General features: G+C 39.2%; 1 long non-coding RNA gene across 1 annotated transcript; it reads left to right on the top strand.

The window, feature by feature from the left end:
* The first annotated feature begins 727 nt into the window (after window positions 1-727).
* LOC122981006 lies at window positions 728-4,016 on the top strand. The gene is made up of 2 exons (XR_006403141.1): window positions 728-3,180; window positions 3,639-4,016. It is a non-coding gene; the product is annotated as an uncharacterized LOC122981006 (long non-coding RNA).
* The last annotated feature ends 7,947 nt before the right edge of the window (window positions 4,017-11,963 follow it).

Raw genomic sequence — 11,963 nt, forward strand, 5'->3', positions numbered from 1 at the left:
ATTGACAGTTTAAATAGATTTGATTGCCTAGACTAGCTTGCAGACATTTTTCCATTTATAACTAAATACAAGTGAAATGTCAAAATAGTACAAATTCACAAAAACTATTCAAATACAAGAGTAGATTTCCAGTGTCAATTCTATCTTAAAATGAACTGGCTGCTAGCTGTTCTAGCTAACATACCTGGAATAAGAATATATGAAATTGAAGTATACAAGGCTACATGTTTTTGACAGATTTCAGGAGACTGACAGGAAACACAACATAATGTGACAGCACCATAGCCTGTATAAAAATATGGACATAGTTACCATGACATCTCCCGTTGTTTTCTGAAGAGTGGTTTTGAAGCTCAAAGTGAGCCACGCCGGCCGTCGCAATCTTGGCAGTGTGTGACACTGTCTAACTCCCAGCCAATCAAAAATGAGCAAAGAGGCGGGTCGAATGGCTGAAACAAGCCACCTAGCAGCTGGCAGACCTGTCACTCAAAGCAGCCATGTCCTTCGTTATGCATAACTTTATGGCTTAATAAAATTTTAAACAGGTGAGTTATAAAAAAATTCACCCCCCGTACAGTTGTCATGAAAGGGGAAATTAGCTATAGAAAGCAAAACCGTTTTTTGTACTAGGCTGTAAACATGTTTATTTCTGCTGTAAAGTTGGGTATTTTAACATGGGGATCTATGGGGAATGATTCGCTTTTGGAGCCAGCCTCAAGTGGCCATTCAAGGAACTGCAGTTTTTGGCACTTCCACTATGGCTTCATTTTACAGCCCCAGAGGTTGCCGCTTGGACAGCACTGAGCTCAGACATATCAAAATGATGTATGTTCAGCAATAGATTATCTGTGGAGGTGATGTTTCATAGAAGAATGAATGCTAATGGATTCTTCTGAAGGGGGAAAACCATTTCTTATCCTTCCAGCTAGGCTGTACAGACACAAGAATAAAAGAGAATGGAGAGAAGGAGATGGAAAGAAGGGCATCTGAACACCAATAGCACCAACTTAACTGAAATAAAATGCTGTTACTCTTAAACGTGTTGTTTCCAGCCTTGGCAAAATGCAACAGCTAAGACACTCTGCAGACACACAGTTCTCATCTCAGCCCTGTCAATCACACATTAAAAACAGCCTTTCCCTGACAAATGTCCTGCGACAAGACATGACATCATACCTAAGGTTTCCATGGTGAAACATACACAGGCCGACACACTATCCCATACACACAGCAGACAGAACACACAGTGTTTTCTACCAAACAGACTTTGACAAGCCGGCCTGTCTGTCTCCAATGTGCAACATCACCACAGACCAACGTAAACCCAATTTAGTTGTAGTTTTTAAAGGAACGATTCATCCTGGTCACAGGTTATGTTGGGTAAGCGGTCCCCAGTTGCAGGGCTGACTGGATGAATAAAGGGGGAACAGGAGAGTGGTTCTCTGCTGGGACAGAGAGTCCAGTCTGGTGGAGGACGGCCCCGTAGGGTTTGATATCAGTGGTAGCAGTGACGATTCCACCGCTCAGGCTCAAACAAACATTGGGTTGATCTTGGAGTTGCATAACAAACCTCCATCTGTTTCCTGAAAAGGCATCTGTGCATTTAAGCCAAATATGTGACTGTATAGTATGTTTGTTTGTGTGTAACAGAAAAGCCACAGGTCTGTCCATATGCATATACATATGTGTATTGTACATCTACTTTGAGAAAGGTTTGACCAGTGTACAATATTTTTATCCAGACTTGACTACTGGGGATCATTACTGGCAGGAACATTTTTCTAATCTAAAAATGTGATGGGTAAAAACTTGACTTTCTGTGGGTGGATGTGAGTGCCCCCCAGCTCCAGCTTAACCTTCTCACTAACTATGTAAGTTAATGGGGCCATATGTTTACAGCTCTGACAAAAGCCATAAAATGTCCATTAATCTCTCAAAAGACTTTACATACCAATTCATATGTACTGTAGCGTAATGATTACACTGTCGGAAGAATAACACCCTCTGTGTTTGCTGTACAAACTTAAATGGTGTGTGACATGGGGCTGAGTGCAGCCAAGACACTGTGTCTTGGCTGCAAAGTGATTTATTTTGAGAACCTGCATAAACCATGGATTTATTATAAAAACTGGTTACTGTGTTCCAAGATGTCACCCCTTCTTTCAAACTAGTTTTTTCTCCAGAGCTGGGTGCATCCTTCAGGACGCTACAACCATAGTATAGCTATGAAGTGTTTGGTTGCTACTTAGTGGAAAAAATAACTCATTACAAGAAACGTTACAAGATTCTGAGAATATCTCTTTCCCAAATGTTTGTGGGAAATGTAATTTAACTTGTAATATATTCCACAATGCAACTATGCACTCAATCTACTGTTTACACTTACAAATAAACAAGGCAATCAAACACACATGTTGGATATTCTGAATTAGCATATCACTTGTATATTGAAACAAACTTCCTTGCAGTGCTTATCGAAATACATTTCCTGTTATTAAATGCTGTGTTTACCATGTGACAAATGAGCTGTTGCATTTCTTTCCCCTGAGAGTACCTGGAATTTGGATTTAGTTCCACTTCTTGAGCAGTGCCGAAATGTAGGTTGAGGAACTCATGCTCAAAGCTGGGTGAGTACAGTGGAAACAAAAACAGAACCTGTGACAATGGCTGCACCTTAACTTGTGTGATGTTAAGTTCCTTGGAAAAGACTTATTAGTGTATCTTGGTCTGGGCCCGTATTGTAGAGCTTACACTGAGATGACAACGCACACACAAGAAATGTTATTCTCACAAAGTTTTATAAATATTAAAGGAATGGTTCAACATTTCGTAAAATATAGTTATTCTCTGTCTTGCAGAGTTAGATGAGAAGAACAATACCACTCTCATACAGTGTTGGGCAGTAGTGTTACTTACTGTAACGCATTACAGTAATGTGATTTCTTTTTTCAGTAACTGGTAGTATAAGGAATTACAGGTTGAACTTCAGTAATTACATTACAGTTACTAATCTCAGTACCTGTCTTTGGTATCTTACCGGTAGTTTGATGGAGGGTTGACATCTGTTTGGTGTCCGTGCATTTAGTGACAGACTGGTCCGCTACGTGCTAGCTTGGTGTGGGGGCTGGAGATGTGAGGACGTGGTTAGTGGCCACCAAAAGAGCAGAAATGGGACTCCAGGTAACTCCAAAGTTGTCTTATGTTCACGTTGTATCTTCTTAGCTGGCTTGCTAACATCAGTCACTAGTAAGGCTACATTCAGGATCAGATGGTTTAGTTCAGAGATGGAGGCTGTGAGAACGAAGCAGCTTAATTTAACATTTTTATGTGTCTGTTCGTGTTCGGATTAAACAAATCAGGTACAAGGTGTTACTTGGTGAGTGTAGCCATATTTTGTAACCAAAGCAAGCCTAACTGTTTCCCTTTGCTTCCAGTTTTTATGCTAAGAAAATCACCCTCTGACTCCTACAGATCCATAGGACTTAATGGACATCTTCTCATCTAACTCTTGACAAAAAAGTTAATACGTGTTTTTCCCAAAAAGTGAAACCGTTCCTTTAAATCTAAATGAATAACAAATGTAGGGATAATAAGAAGAGTAACTGACCTTGTGTTGTGTTGTGTCTGCTCCTCTGCAGGGGATCTGTTAGTTGAAGTACTGCGGTTGGCCACTGGAACAAATTGGCAACAAAACTCACTGTGCCACATCGTATCCAGCTCCCTTAATACATCCATGGCACTGGCAGAAGCTCCGGAGGCATCCTTTGGGTGTTGCTAGGCAACCACAACTGTGGTCAGTCACTAAGCTAGCTTAACTAATGACATTAGCTGACTAAAAAGAAAAAAAAAACTTGAAGCAGGCTGGAATGCAGCAACAACTTTTAATTTTTTCCAACTTACAAAAGCCATGATTGAAGAAAGGCTTGACTCTCTTTTCAGTGATGGAAGGCATTTCAGTGCTAACCAATTTTCAACTGAGGTGCTCACTTTGCTCAATAAAAGGCACACTAAGCAGATAAAAAGTGTGATCCATGGGGCACATAAGCACTGTGCAGTACACTTTAAGCTCATTACAAACAAATGGGAAAATGTGCATCTGATTTCCAAAAAGGCATCCAATATGTTTGCCTCGTAAGACTGATTCAAGTAATCACAAGTGTGTAAAACATCCAGATGGGATCGAGCTTCTTTACAAAATGCCTTTTAATAGCTTAACATTTGTGAAGTCTCTGTTGACAACCCTTATTTGTATGTGTGTGTGTGCATGTGTGTGTGTGTGCATGTGTGTTTTGCAAGTGAAAATAAATGTCTAGAGAAGGGGTTGTTGTAAATATTCAAAATTACTATACTATTGTTTGATTTATGTATAAAAACAGCGATAAGTATGTTTTACATATACACCCTTTTCTAGGCGGCCTGCTCAGAAGAGTTTTTACAGAAGTTGATTTAAACATTATTCTCAAGTTTCACATAAATTCACATTACATCAAAGAAAGTCACAGACCTGTTTCCAATACAACAAGTCAAACTGGGGGGAAAATCTACCATTTACAGCAAACTCCCAAATTCTTATGGAAACATTAAACTGCAGTTGAAACAAAAGGAAAGGAGATTATTATATGATTACAGTGTAGGAACACAATATTTTCCCCCAAATAACACTAAATTCCACTCACTGGTCTGGCTGTATAACGTAAGGTAATTTATCCATAAACCATGACACTGTGACAGTTTCAACACCTTTCAGATTTAAAGTCTGCTCTCTCACTGCAATGCACTGCACTCAGTTCTTAAGCAAATGAATAAAAATGGCTTTTATTAGGTAATGCACACTGTACCACAGCTTTTCTTAACTATTTGCCATTGTTAGTTAAAGACGACAAAAAGTCATTGGTCATGCATCAACACCACACCCACAAACAAAACTGTTTGATGCCTGAAAAATAGAGACAACTTTGCTATTCATACAAACTTACCACTACTATGTCATTTCCAGTAAGGAAAGAGCTAAATATCACAATATAAAATGTATGTTTTCTGTTTAAAAAGTACAAAGGTAGGATAGCGAGTACACAATCTTTTACTTGAGTGGTTACATCTCCAGTCTGATCTTGAGTGCAAAGCTGATAGGTGTGTGGTTTGTTTACACAACGTAACAGAAGTGCATATTTAACAGATTCAATGTGGACAGAGAGCATCCGAAGTTATGCGATGCAACATGATAGTCGGATGCTCACTTGCTGTTAGGACACAGTGTAACATCCTTTAAATAACGTCTACTACTTCTCCCTCATTGAAAATTCCAGAATCTATGAATATGCAAATATATTTCAGTTCAGAAGTTGAACAACTGGACACAAGATGTCTCCTACTTAAATGTAAAGTCTGTTCTCACACTATCTTTGCTGGAGGCTTCAAGTTTCCACATCACACGTGTATAAGTTGAATATTAGACCAGAATTGGCTTCCAAACTAGTTGTGATGTCACAAATCATGCTAATAGGCCCTTTAAAATCATTTTCAGTGAGCACAGAGAAACTTTCTACTTTCAGCAGATTAATGTGAAAACAGTCTTCTAGTGTCAAACTCTGCACATACATCATTCTGCACAGTGAAGCTCAAACATTCAGTTACAACAAGAAGAAAACATTTTTGAGTGGAGGGGGACTTAAGCTCAATGTATGTGTGCTATGCAAGTTTAGTGTGTATCCATCCACCTTGGACACAGATGATTGACAGATTTACTGAAGATTTTACTGGTTTGGGTCAAACACTAAACAGTATGCTGCTGTCATTTAATAACTAAACCATCTGTCAGGAATAAACACTTTCTGTTAAAGCCAAACTGATGTGCTTCCCCTGTGGCTCATTTGGCCAAGGTGTGTGCATTCATCTTGTTTAAAGTTCAACTTCAGGACTCAAATCTACAGTGGCCCTGAACATGCTGAACCTGACACATGTGAAAAAACAAAACACAAGCAAATTAAAAAAGCATCTTCATCAATTCGACAACACAAACAGCAGCATTTAGAAAGTAATGCTGCAAAGTGAGAAACCACAGAAGAATACAGAAATGTGCTGCAAAAACAGAAAACACAATCAAATGCACAAACTCTACAACTTGCACAGAACACTATTAAAACTGATCCAGCTTTGTGTTTTTCTGATGACAGCTTTTGTCCTCATTCGGCTAGTACTTGCTCTCAGGGGCACCATAGAGATCCACTCTGGAAATTTTGTTGCACTATATTCACATTACCAAGCAGAAAGCTGTTTATCAAGCTGAAATTTATCTTTAGCGTCCTGCATTTTCTCTAACAAAACCCACAAAGAAGGAAAAAGACTTTAAGTTTAATAGCATTTAATCTGCAGGCAGGGCGACATTGCAATTATCAATGAGGCATTAAAGAGAGAACTAACCAAAACTATCATTAAGCCAAAGGCCTGGCCTCTTGTTTTCAAGATCTCTTGGCTGACTTTGGTCAGGACTCTGCAGTCGGCTGGCTGGACTGTTCCACTAAGCTGATCTTTAACTTTTCATCCAAATCAATGTTTAATTCATTGTTTTGAGATTTTCCTAGTTTTCACCTGAATATGAATTTCCGATGCAAACTATGGACTCTAAGAACAGGAGAGTGATCTCATAATACATCACTTATTATATCCCACCAAAGTCCAGCCAACATTACGTAAGAGAAGCGAGACCCACAGACTAATACTCTGTGTACGTGAGTGGATATTATGGCTTATTTTACAGACAGCCTTTCATTTAAGGATGTCAGGCTTTTTGAAGAAAAAGTTTTTATGTTGCGCTGAGCTGGGCTGACTCACCTCATCCATCACAGATGGAGAGCTGATACAAACACACACGGCTTCTTCCTTTGATCCAAGTCCACTTCTAGCAGGCCATACGCAGACCTCTTGCAATTTTCTTTGAATTGATTTAACAAACATCTGTTAGAAAGGGATTGGATTTTCTCCAAACACAGGGTTGGGGAAAGGGTGAGCTGGGGATGGTGATAATCTGGCAAATCATCACTCTATCTCAATATGTAGTGTTTTTATGTTCCGAGCTGCGGTTATGTGATATGAGGCCAGATGTAAGCTAAAAGAGTGAATGAAGCTCTGTATATGATGAATGATTCTGAAATAGGAGATGGAGATATAACTCATAGGATTTTATTTTTCTGAAGTGATCACACTGCTTCAGATTAGTGGAGGTCTAATATTTTCGGTGACCACAAAGTGGGGGTTTTCATCTTTTGTAGCTCCCATGCTGATGCTTCCCTGACCCAAGATCAAATGATGTAACCAGGAAAAACTCCCGCTCTGAGATTAAGGTTAAGTAGGGGTCCTAGACAAACTCTGCCCGTGAGTCTTTTCACATGTTGAATTTCCATCATGTCAGGATTACACCTGTCAAAACAACTTGAATGGAAATATGGAGATGAGCACTACACCTGTAAAAAGATTTTCATTTCATGGCTATGAGAGGCCAGGAGGACACTAAAACATGTGTCACAGGTTAAAAGATAGAGTTCATAGGAAAGTGGGATCCATGTTGTGCTGTTACGTAATCAGAACCTGTGACATAAAGATGGCACAGACTGCATGACAGAATAATGTGACATTTACCTGGATGTGTTGGAGGTGAGGGGTTCACCCAAAAAGCAGCATACCTGCAACCAAGCGTCCTTCCATTCAGTTTTTCAGTTTTTGGTTTTACAAACCACAACTTTAATGTTTTAGCTCAGACTCAATGCTCTCATCACCAGGCACATCAGGCAGCTGTTTCCAGTGAAAAATATCTGATAAGTGCACTGTTCAGTATCTGCTCAGCACCAGACAGCAGACAGACAGTTAGCAACTAGCTGGTGGACATAGTGGAGCATTTAGCAGCTAAAGAACCAGATATTTGTGGAGTGCAAACAGAGCTAAAGGGGGAGTGAATATTGGACTTATATTCACTGGGTCAGTATCTATCAATATTGCATCTTTAGGAGCAAAACCAGTACTATATTTGCTTCCTACATTTCTCGTATAAATAAACAATCTAACATTTTATAAGAGCCTGTTTTACTATTCTCTCTTTACTACTATTCTTAAACCAGTTTTACATTGGGTCAAAAAAAAAAATCACCCTCAGCCTTGTAAAATAATGATGTCTGTCTGAAAAGAATGATTTAGCTGTGATGGTATTTTGTATAAAATGAAGTAAAGATTAATGCACCCTGTTCTTTACACTTAACTAAGACAAAAAAGTTATTTATTGTAGCCATCCTTGTTCTATCTGTGCAGTGAAGTGCCATGTGAGCTGCGTTGTTCTGTGCTACCTGTAACATGTTTAAATTACTTTCTGTTGTGTTGGACAATACTACTCAACAATAATGTGATAAAATAATTCTTGAACCAACTGTTTTGTTAAACTGCTAGGCATGAATTAACCATAGTGTTTCTTAATTGCCATGCTTAGGTGTAACAAGGCATCTGTTGTCTAATATTTCAGCCATAATGACTATAGAGAGCATATATATATATATATATATATATATGTGTGTGTGTGTGTGTGTGTGTATGGCCATAGTATAACAAATGTGTGTGATGTTAAGTTTGTTGTGGAATTCCCCCCTGAAGTTGCAGAAGAAAAAAAACAGAAAAAAGAAACAAACACTGGCTGCTCTAAAAATGATCTAAACTTAAACTTATCTAAACCCTCCCCCAAAAGTGCCCAAATGTGGTTGTAGTCCAATTTTGGTAATGCTTGTCTGTCTCTCTGTTATTCCAATGTTTTGATCTAGACTGAAATGGCAAGAGCTACCAGATGGATTGCCATGAAAACATTTGTTGCTCAGAGTGAAATAGGCTCTGTGCACAAGATGGCGTCTATCAACTTCTGGGATGTGAATGTACGTATGAGTACTTCCGGTTTGAGCAGAAAGAGCTAGCTAGTAGGGGTGCAACTGATCATAGTTGAGCCATGATCCGTACGGATTGCCCCCCACGGTTCAGCACACGTGAACCATGGATTAATTGCAAAATTTAATATCTCATTTAAAATAAAGTAAACAAACTACTGTAAGTACAAGTCATAGACAGACAGCGCGTCGCTAACAGGGATTTTGAAGAGCAACAACCAAACTAGCATTTAATGGGTCTGTAGTGACATCTGCAGCTATGTTTATACACTGTTTGATGTGCTGCAGCTAAGCAGCTAATTAGCTACGTAGCTGCTAACTGACGTTAGCAGTGCACTTTTCACCAGCGAATGTTTGTTTGGTGGCTCGTTCAACAACAGCGACAGCTGATCATGATTACTGCATGACTATAGCGATGGCAGTCATGGCAAATGAGATGGCCAACGAAAATGAAGCCTTGCATCGGAGGATAAAGGAGCTTCAAAATCAACTGGAAATGCTACAGTTGTGAACCCGTTTTGGTATATAATGCTTGGCAGGTTCAGACGAGGACATTCATTTTTACACCAGGTTGGTTTATAAGGTTTTCAAAATAGCATTACACCGACCTGTAATAAGTGTGTTGCATGGGCGTAGATTTGGGTACAGACGATATGGACAGGTGTTGCTGGATTGTCTACCAATATTTTTTTGTGCAGCTAGACCTCCTGAACACTCATTCACAAATCACACAACATCAACAGGTGACTGAACAACCACTCAGTTAAAAACGGGATCAATTCCAAATGAATGAGTGAGTCCAGACAGCTCACTGTAACTTTAACAAGCAAACTACCTACTGCACATTATATAGTCTCTGCTGCATTCTTGTTAAGGAGATAAATGCACACAACAAACACAGAGACATTTAACCATCAGAGAAGAAATTAGCGACCAAAGAGACAGAGAGAGAGAAGCTGTATCTGACTCATGTTATCTGACATCTTCTTCTTTTTGTCATGAAGATGAAGTATCCATGTCATAACATCTATTTATGGCAGTTGGTCATCTTGTTTGTTAATTAACAGAACTTTGTGGCTGCTGGTTAACCAGTCTAATATTATTAGCAACAATGACAAACAACTAACAGCTAACTCTCCTGGTTGTTTCTCTGGTTACTTCTCTCTCCACCCTCTCCGGCGGCGTCCTGCCACTGCTGCGCCGTACAGTCCAGATCCGTTTTCCCATTAGCTTAACAACAGTCCTTAACAGTCCTTCCATGGATGTGTAAAGTCCTTCAGACTGCCACAACAAGCTAACTTCTGCATTAGCTAACACAAGGAGCTATCTACTATGCCTATATTGCATCAATATTACCTGTTTGTTGGTAATAACTTATAACCTTTCATATCAGCGTCATCAAAGTTGAATGGGTATGCAAAATCTTACATCCCTAACTTAATACTTAATTGAACATAATTCTTCTTTAAAATAAATTTTAAAAAACTTTTGAGGAAAAAATAGCATTTAATTCTTGATTTCTTTGTTTTTTCTTGAATTGCTTCTTCATTCGTCTCTTTCATCTTCCTTTCCACTCCTGATGAAGATGATAGGGTTGAGGTTGAGATGAGAGGAAAGAAGCTGCTGCACCGTGGCCATATGTTGACCCTATAGAGAAAAACTGTTAGTTTTACTCTCTTGACTGTAAATATAGTGTGAGATATCTGGATTTCTGACAGTTATGATGTCTCCCACTTGGTAAGAAGCCATAAGAATCAAACTGTTGGCCAAACAACTGCAAAGCCATATTATTGCTCAGTAGTTCATACATACTCTATAATAATAGAATAGGTACCTAGTAGTCAAACAATAACTACAGTATAAGTAATTTGTAAGTTCCTAAAATGTTACCCCCTTACTCCATAAGGTCACATCTTGTTCCCCTGTACCTACATATATGTATTGGTACATACTGTACTGGTACACCCTTAGTACAAAAGATTACACCATAACTACGGAGTAATTACACTGTATGTTGCAGGCTGTATTCTAAAGCATTACCATAAGAGACTCTTTTTGTGGCAATCTGTCACCACTCTCAATATAAACTGGGCATGGTTCTGACAAGTTTTGACCTTGTGAACTAATGGCATTGTTGACCCCGAAGAACTTCAAAAATACCAGCCACATGGCAGCAAGGAATAGTCCCACATATGAAGATGGCAACGCTGCAGAGACAACTCTCAAGAGACCCCACACAGCCGTCTCCAACTTTGGAAAAGTTGTTTATTGAAATCAATGAAATGAATACCATGCTGCAGAGTGTTGCAACAGATGTATCAACTATTAAAGAAAAGACTGCGGAGCTGAAGGCTACAGTGGCGGTTATGTGGGAGAGGCTTGGGAGAAGTTCACCATGCCTGCCTGGAGGAAACTTCAGAGCAACTTTTGAGTGAGAGTGGGGTAAGAGCAAGCAAGTGGATGCTATGTGGGAGAGAATTCAAGTCTTGAAAACCAAAGTAAACAAAACAATGTGAGGTTGGTGGGCTTGAAGGAAGTATATGGGACTAATGGAACAATGTTGGACTGTGTCTGGAGGATCTGGACCAAGGGACTCAGTATTAACTCTGATAGGAAGTTCAAAATTCAAAGAGTCATTTTCCACCAATGCCAAATAATGACCAACCCACTACAGCACAACTAAACTGTTTCAATAACTCTTTAATTTGTTTATGGTGACTGCAGCCAGGAATATTTTTGTTTATTTTTATGTTTTGGTTGTTCTATTGGACTGTTTTTTGTTCTGTTCTACCCTGATCAGGTAGAGAGCTAAGTCTGAGGCAGAGATAAGAAAGGCTGTGTCACTTATAACAAATCTGAAATTGTTTGGTTATGATGGATTTCCCACAGAGTATTATAAAGAATACATAGATATTATTACTCCAATTCTATGTGAGGTATATCAGGAGTGCAGTGTATTACACCTCAGATAAGCTGTGGTATGTGTAGGAATACAGAAGTTCATTGGTTGAGAAAATGTAGTGCCAAAGGAAAAGGCTGTCTGGCGGT

This window comes from Thunnus albacares, chromosome 4 (genome assembly GCF_914725855.1).
Source record: "Thunnus albacares chromosome 4, fThuAlb1.1, whole genome shotgun sequence".
NCBI lineage: Eukaryota > Metazoa > Chordata > Actinopteri > Scombriformes > Scombridae > Thunnus > Thunnus albacares.